Source organism: Pinus tabuliformis, chromosome 2_2, assembly GCF_031772625.1.
Source record: "Pinus tabuliformis cultivar Carrire ecotype Pingquan chromosome 2_2, CPIR1, whole genome shotgun sequence".
Classification (NCBI taxonomy): domain Eukaryota; kingdom Viridiplantae; phylum Streptophyta; class Pinopsida; order Pinales; family Pinaceae; genus Pinus; species Pinus tabuliformis.
The window spans coordinates 398,240,076-398,247,968 of record NC_142300.1 but is presented as its reverse complement, the minus strand read 5'-3'; the positions used below and the strand labels follow the sequence as shown (position 1 = coordinate 398,247,968).

Below are 7,893 nucleotides of genomic sequence, written 5' to 3'. Positions count from 1 at the left end.
CAAGGGAATTATTTCAGCTGTCTTCTTATGTCTGATCGTTGTTCATCATCAACAATCAGCTCTAAACTTGAGATATGTACTGGGGAAAAACAATCTTCAAGCAAACCATTTTGTTTCCCAGTATGGTTGCCACTATGTTAGCACCTAAATCTGCCTCAGGCTGAAGGAAGGAAAAAATTAGGGTAACCACAAACCATGCTCAGTGTGGTAGCTAGCCCTACCAGAGCAGGAGAGGGCTCTCTCCAGTCAATATCGATAAAATGAGCAATCGGGTGCGAGATGACTAAAAATGGGAACTAATTTTAGGCTAGTAAATGGATAGGAAAGGGGTAATTTGATAAATGACTGGGTTTTCTAGGTAGCGTGGGATTGAGAATAGCATGAGCAGGGAGATTAAATCCGAGACATAGATTATCTCAGGAGGCAAGACAGGCAATAAATTTAGCATTCAATTTTGAAATTATATGGAATGAAAAGAATGCTGAGAGGTTGATAAGGGCAATATATGAATCCTTATCAAATAGAAGAAAACAAAAAACATGAATACCTTCCCAAGGCAGAGCAGCAAACTGGATTCTGCCTTTCTCACTTAAAAGTATTCATTTAGAAATGATTATGAAATGAAATGGAAACATAACAAGCTACATATGAAACAAAGGAAAAGACAAATGCTAAATTCACACCACAAGAATCTCAGGAGTCAGAGCTGTATCTTTTCATTAAATCCCAGTCAAAAACTGTACAGTGAAGTTTTCCTTCACAGCTCTCCCCCTATTTTCCAGAACTCAGAACTCTCCCCTTACAAATGATCTTTTTTACAAATAAATAATCTATGCCATTAGGAAATGGATCGACCAAAAATAAAGGACCGTTTAATCATTATTAACAAACAGAAGCTGGAAATCCAACCATCTGTTTCTAAGAAGGAGCCACGTTACACTTTCTGCTCAAATCGGTTGATGACCAGTGTAAATCCCTTCTGAATCGTAACTGAAGACGAAAATAGATTTCCAATTCTATTTCTCTTTTCTAGTGGCTATCTTTGGTTTAATTTAGGGTTTGGTAGGTGTCGATGTCTCTCAATGTGCTTAATTTCGGGAAAATACTTGAAACGTTCCTGGCATTATTCCTGTTCTGCATATTTTTTCAAAGGTAACGCCATTCGAAGGTCTTATAGAAGAATATTGCTGTCACTGGCATTTGCCCCAAATATATCTTTCTCTGCAGGATCCCTGTCCATATGAACAATGCATGCACAACCTGCAAATGACTCCCATTCACCATTTACTCTATCATCATAGCGAACACCAAAAGCAAGAAATAAAGCAGTGTTATCCACCGCATCATTGGCATAGACAGTCCCGTGCATACCCAAGATTTTCTCATGAGAAGATGAAAAGGATCCCCAGCCTATTAGAGTCTGCCACCGAAATGCCTGTATGAGCTACAAACTCTATGAGTTCCTTGCTAACATTGAGGCAACCCCCTTCTGCAGTTTTTCCTCGACAGCAGTTGCTCCAACAAGAATCAATTCCCTTTTAATTTTGTCTGTGACAGTATCCACTTTTGCATCCCGGCCTGCACTTACAGTATTTATAGCCTCCATCGGTATGCAATTTCCAAGGTTCTCAACCCAGCATCAGCATTTTTGCTTATATGAGTTCTTGTGGCTTCCTCAAACTCTCTCCCTTACTTCTTTGATAATCTTTCAAAGATGGCACTGTCTGCACCCTTGCAAAATAGAAACAACCGATCGTCCTCATTCCTTACTATCACGGACATCCTTTTTCGAGCACTACTAAACTCCAATACATTTAAGATTTTGTACTCACTGCATAACAAGACCTCTATCACATTAGGGGCCATAAAATGGTCTAGATCTTACAACCTTGACCATATGCAGTACCCGCACTAGAGGTCTTTAGGCACTCCATCGAATTGCAGGTCAGTGAACCAGTTTTATCAGATCGGATAGTATCAATCTGCCTCAAGTTCTTCATTCAAATTGGATGTGCGGGCTTGCGCAGGCTTGTCTGTTTCTGCATAATACATTTGCTGGTCCATTATTAATAAACATTGTCTGTGCGACCTTCACAATTTCTATTGATGCATAGAGAGAAATTGGGATGGGGTGACCATACAGGATAAGCGCTGTCACAAAGTGCAAAAATGCTACTAAGGCTGGATTATCAGGATTAAAATAAGCATTTTCATTATCAGGTCTTAAGTACCACCAATCTCGCATGTCATCCCTAGTTTTGACATCAAAGGCTATTGAACCAACCAATGCAATCAAAACCAACATACTTAAGAGGAAATAAATAATTTTATCCATTTTCCTCTCAATCCCACTTCTCTTTGATAATGGATCAGTGGTTTTTTGCGTCACTTCTGTATCATGCCCAATAAAAATGATCATACCAAAGATATATTGTGTGTTGCGGAGTTTTGAGTTTCTAAGAAGAATCAGCTGAGATGACAGAGGATAGTTTTGACCTTCATAGTCCATACTGCCAATAAATGTGTACAAGCTTGGATTTGGATCCTCACATTTGATAAAAGCCTTAAAGGACTGGAAACTTTCATTGTTACGTAACTGCGTTGTCGGCTTTCAATGCTTGCTTTAACTTTAAATTTGTCTCATCGTCAAGGTTCATTGTCTTGACATAGCAAACACCATCCTCATAGATTGATGAGAGTAACAAAGGTCAGCCGGGAAGAAAACATCCTTCTCCACCTTCACTACATATCCTACCATCAAATTTTTCCATTTTGTTTTAAAAAAGTTACCATCCTTCGCCTGAACTTTGACAACTCGATTATTCACTGCTGTGTAGCTTATTCCAGTCCTCATCAACAAAAGAAACTCTCAGGAAATCATCAATATATTCTGCAAAGTGTCGTGTCACACGGTTTGAAACATTAAGCTCAGGGACTAAAAGGTAGACCTTAGAAGGAGTAGCTAGAGCTCTATGAAACTTCATTATAGCTCTGTTTGTATGGATTGTAGTAGATTTCAACCGCTTTTATGAGTTTCGTAACTTATTTAATCGATTTCGAAGCCATATTTCTGGTTCAAAACATGTGGTCTTAAATTTATGCAGTTCATTTTCTAGAGTAATTTCATCTTCCATTTCCTTGTGGTAAGGCATGCTTTCAATGATATGAGCAAGTCCCACAGTAGAAGGAAGCTCTATGCAAAATGAAGTGGATTGCCCAATGCGACAAAATGCCAAAAAATCAGTTGTTTGAACCCATTGAAACTCAATATCCTCTTTGCAAAAATTTGTACCGATCCTCACCACCTTTTGGAGATAACTTCTGCACTGCCACCTTTTGAAAACATTTTGGAGCAGACTGCAACTGTACCAAAATAGAATCTGCCCTCCTTTCTTTCAAAATGCATGCATAACTCTGAACAATGTCCCGAAAACCAACCTCCAACTTATATTCCACCCCACCCTCACTAACAAAGAAGTGAATTTTTTCCCTTTCCTATGCAAATTCATCAACGACATCACTTGCAGACCATAAAACACACAAGGCATTATCGAACACTCGGAAACCCACAAGCAGCTCTGCTCCGTGGACACAGTAAGTTGGTATGGGGACAATGTCCTTTTGTGTACACTTATTCTATTTCTTATACCCAACCATTTGTGTGTTATCACAATCGGAGTAATCTCTATGAGTTTTTAACCTCACCCATCACGATTCAAATGCACCACCAGAGTCTATGTATACCCACCTTGTCAACCTACATTATCCAGTATCATAACCCTTATCTGCACTGATGCTTACGTATATGCATTTCTCAACATCATAACCCTCCATTTGCCATATTATTCCTCCACGTTGTGCTTAACGGAGAACTAAACTCAACATCACAAATCCCAGACTCAATTTTGTTTCCCAGCACGTACCCCAGATGTCATACATCCTTTTACTATTATATATACACTGAACATATCACTATCAGATGTATTTTTTTTTTTACACCTCGGCCATCACACCCACTTTGCATTGGAATTTATGTATAGACACTGTTATACCCATTGAAAGTCATAGGATCCTTCTTTCATCGAAGCATTGGGAGATCTATTTATCTATTGTGTTATCAAAGCTTCAGAACTGCGTCTGAATTCTCTTGCTTTGAATCTGAGTTCACACGCCAATTTAGGATCAACATTTATCAATATACCAGTAGACAGCTATTACTTAAACCAACATAGAGTGAGAAGAGCTGATTGATTTGCATCTTTGCAGAGAATCGATAAAATTTTGATTGTTTACCCTGTGCGTCGCGCAGCATACCCAGTGAGCCGCGCCAGTGTATATTTGCACTGTGTAAAATTGTCCGGTGCACCGCACCACCTATTGTGTGCGCCACACGCCATCTTCACACAGTCACGGCTTTAGTATCACAGCTTTGTTCTTCCAATATTCACACTCTACTTCTCTCTTAAGCTTTTGATATCTCATTGAGTGCAAATGAAATTTAAAAGTGGACAATGTCTCATTGAACCATGAATTTTGTTTTTTGCTTTGTAATAACCCACTTTGTTTCAGTATGTAGAAATTTGGAATTTTGACAAACTTTGTCTTTCATTTTCTTCTTTGACCTTCTTTAGCTGAAATAATGGTTCTTCTGGGGATTGTTTTGCAGAGATAGGAGCTGCCGAACCTAGCAAGATGACCAGGGCCTGCATTTGAAGTACTCCATGATGGAAGACTTTAAAGTGCAAATTTATTACAAAAACAAATTTAACGATTTCTTCTCCAAAACAAAGTTTTGGAGAAGAATCATTTTCGAGAATTACTGATGATGAACCTCTTGGAATAAGCAACTTATTGAACCTCCCTCTGGCCTGCAAGCGTTATTTCACACTTTTGAAGACAAAACCCTGGACTCAAGAATTAAAAATACTCTTTTTGACCAAAATGGCATTTGATGACCGCCACAATGAACCTTGGTGAATTTGGCTCTGACAGAGGACTGACAAGATTGAGTCTAACAGTGTCGACTGCAACGTACTTAAGCTTATGGGAGCTTACGGGTGTGTTTTGCGGTGATGAGGTGAGGTGGCAAGAAGGGTACGTTTCCTTCATCCGGACCGTTGGTCCCCACTCCAGTGCCATTATGATACTTCATGCCGCCTGCCCGCAATCACCTCTGTTATTCCCGTTATACGCCGCCACCACTACCTATTTTGAGTTTTTTGTCTCGAGTTGACTGAACACACGTGTTGATTGCACCCATTGATCGTTTTTTGAATTGGATGAGGGGTTGTTTGAACTGGACGAGGGGTTCTGTTTGAACTAGACGAGGGTGGCCAGTTAGCTGGCCACTGATTTCGTTTAATCTCGACCATCTCAATTGTTCATGCAGTTTCTAAATTATACTCATGCAACAGAGGAATGGGTTTTGTCACTTACCTATTAGTCGCTACCGTGTTGTTGCATGCTCAGACTTTGGCACTCTATTCATGGATTGCTGCTGCTGTTGGTGCCCGTGGCTTTTGAACTGGTGGCTTGGCTACCTCATGCTGGTGATATTTGATCAGGACCGGTTCCTTGTGTGTTCTATCCTCTGTGGCTGCATTGACCCTACCTCTAGAGCTCGATTTTTAAGGGGATCAGCTGTTACAGGAATCCTGCAGGATTTCCTGTAACTGCTTCTCCCTCTAAAACTTTGGCTGAGGCTTGAGCAGGGATTGGAGAGATAGCTGAGGAAGGTTCTGAAGGAGAAGGAAAAGCAGCTGACATGCACTGGGTAAGCGTTAAGTTCAGGGTGCTGCTCGTTTATTCTTCATTTTTTTTTTTAAACAAAAGAAACAGGATTTTGTATTTTCTGTGCAGGGAGGAAAGAAGTGAGTGGAAATGCAGTGGTGCAGGTATGGAATGGAGAGTTGGGAGGATGAATGGTGGTAGGGAAGTCCACTGGCCTTCTGAACAAATTTCTAGCCCTCTGATCCTTTTCTGAACTTGATTTCGAGCTCTCTGTGGTTTCTATAGGAGCATCCTGTAGAATGCACAGAGCTTCCTGTAGGATCCATAATTTCCAGAACAAGTGAGACCAGGGCCTAGGAAAAGACAATGGTGATGGATAAATGATCTATCAGGGTTGTATTAAGCTTGGCCATCTCCCTTTTTCTTCTGTGACCCTCCTTGCATTCAAAAGAAGTTAGTTTTTCTACTTTTTCTCTCTTTTTTTTTTTATGAGGCAGTTGGGACACCTCCAGGAGGTTTTCACCTAGGGATCTTTTATTTCCTTTTTTTTGTTTTTTCCTTTTTTTGTTTGTTTTTTTTTTTTTTTTTTTTGTGTTTAGGGTGTGGGTGGAGTGGAGGCAGAGCCCTGCTCCACTACCAACACTGTTTTACTCAGATTCTCAATGAATTCTTGCTTGGAGAGGGGCTTCCTATAGATCTTCAACCTATGCCCATTGACGAGCATGGGGATGGCTTCTTCATCAATGGTCCGGATTAGAACTGAACCATTGTCATTGCACTTTTCTACTGTGTACGGTCCCAACCATCTTGTCCTCAGTTTTCCCTTGAAATCTTTATATCTTGAATCATATAGCAGTGCCCAATCTCCTTCCTGGAATTATTTCTCTTTGAGGTGTTTGTTATGCCATATTTTCCTTTGAAGTTGGACTACCTCTGAGTGGAGAAGGGCCTGCAATCTCTATTCATCCAATCCATTTAGCTGAAGTAACCTTTCCTTTTGTGCATGGCTGAGATCTAGGTCTAGCTGAGCTACCATCCTTAGTGTGTTATATTCAAATTCTATTGACAACAAAGCCTTCTTCCCATAGACTAGCTCATAGGGTGTGAACCCTGTGGTGGTCTTCCAGGTGGTGTTATAGGCCCAGGTGGCCTCAACCAATCGATCTACTCAATCTTTCTTGCTGCTGCTCACTACCTTGGTCAAAATTCCTTCCAAAGCTCTGTTAGTGACTTCCACCTGTCCATTTGCTTGCGAATGATAAGGGGTGGAAGTTCTGTGCTTGATTTTGTGATGTTTGATTGGGTCTTCAATCAGATTGGAGGTAAACTGACTCCCTTGATCTGTGACTAATTCTCTTGGATAGCCAAACTTGTAGAAGATATTATCTTTTAAAAAATCAGCTACTTTTTCTTCTGTTTCTGCCTTGATCGCCTTTGTTTCTACCCATTTTGTCAGATAATCAGTGCACACAATGATGTAAGATTTATGTTTTGAAGGATGGTTGACAGGACCCACAAAGTCCATGCCCCACTTCTCAAATGGCTCGAAAGTCAATTGAGGTTGCAGGGGCATCTCGTCCCTTGGAGTAGGTTTCCCCATCCTTTGACATCGGTCACATTGGCTGATATATCTCCTTACATCTTGATGAAGAGTGGGCCAATAGTAACCTGCTTGCAGGATTTTGAAGGCAGTCCTCTTTGCTACAAAATGGCCCCCACAGGGCCCATCGTGACAGGTTCGGAGAATGTCAAAAACTTCCTCGTCCCTGACACATCTCCTCAAAATCTGATCTGGGCCAAGTTTGAAGAGATTACCCCCAATCCAGGTGAATGGGGCACTTTTCCTCACGATCTTACTCTTCTCTTTTGAGGACAGGTGTGGTGGGAACTGTGCTGAAACCAAGTAATTTTCTATATCAACAAACCATGGAGAGAGTACTGAGATAGCAAATAGGTGTTCATTTGGCATTTGATCATCCACCATTCCTTCTTCACCTACAGGTAGATCTATTCTAGACAAAAAATCAGCAACAACATTTTCCTTACCCGGCTTATCAACAATGGTCAAGTCAAATTGCTGCAATAAAAGTAACCATCTAATAATACGAGCATTTACATCTGGTTTGTTCATTAAATACCTAATTGCAGCATGATCAGTGTGTA

At 40.5% G+C, this 7,893-nt stretch overlaps 1 pseudogene; it reads right to left on the bottom strand.

Annotated features, from left to right (window-relative positions):
- Window positions 1-1,874: 1,874 nt before the first annotated feature.
- LOC149192952 (putative phospholipid-transporting ATPase 8 pseudogene) lies at window positions 1,875-2,854 on the bottom strand (annotated as a pseudogene).
- Window positions 2,855-7,893: the final 5,039 nt, after the last annotated feature.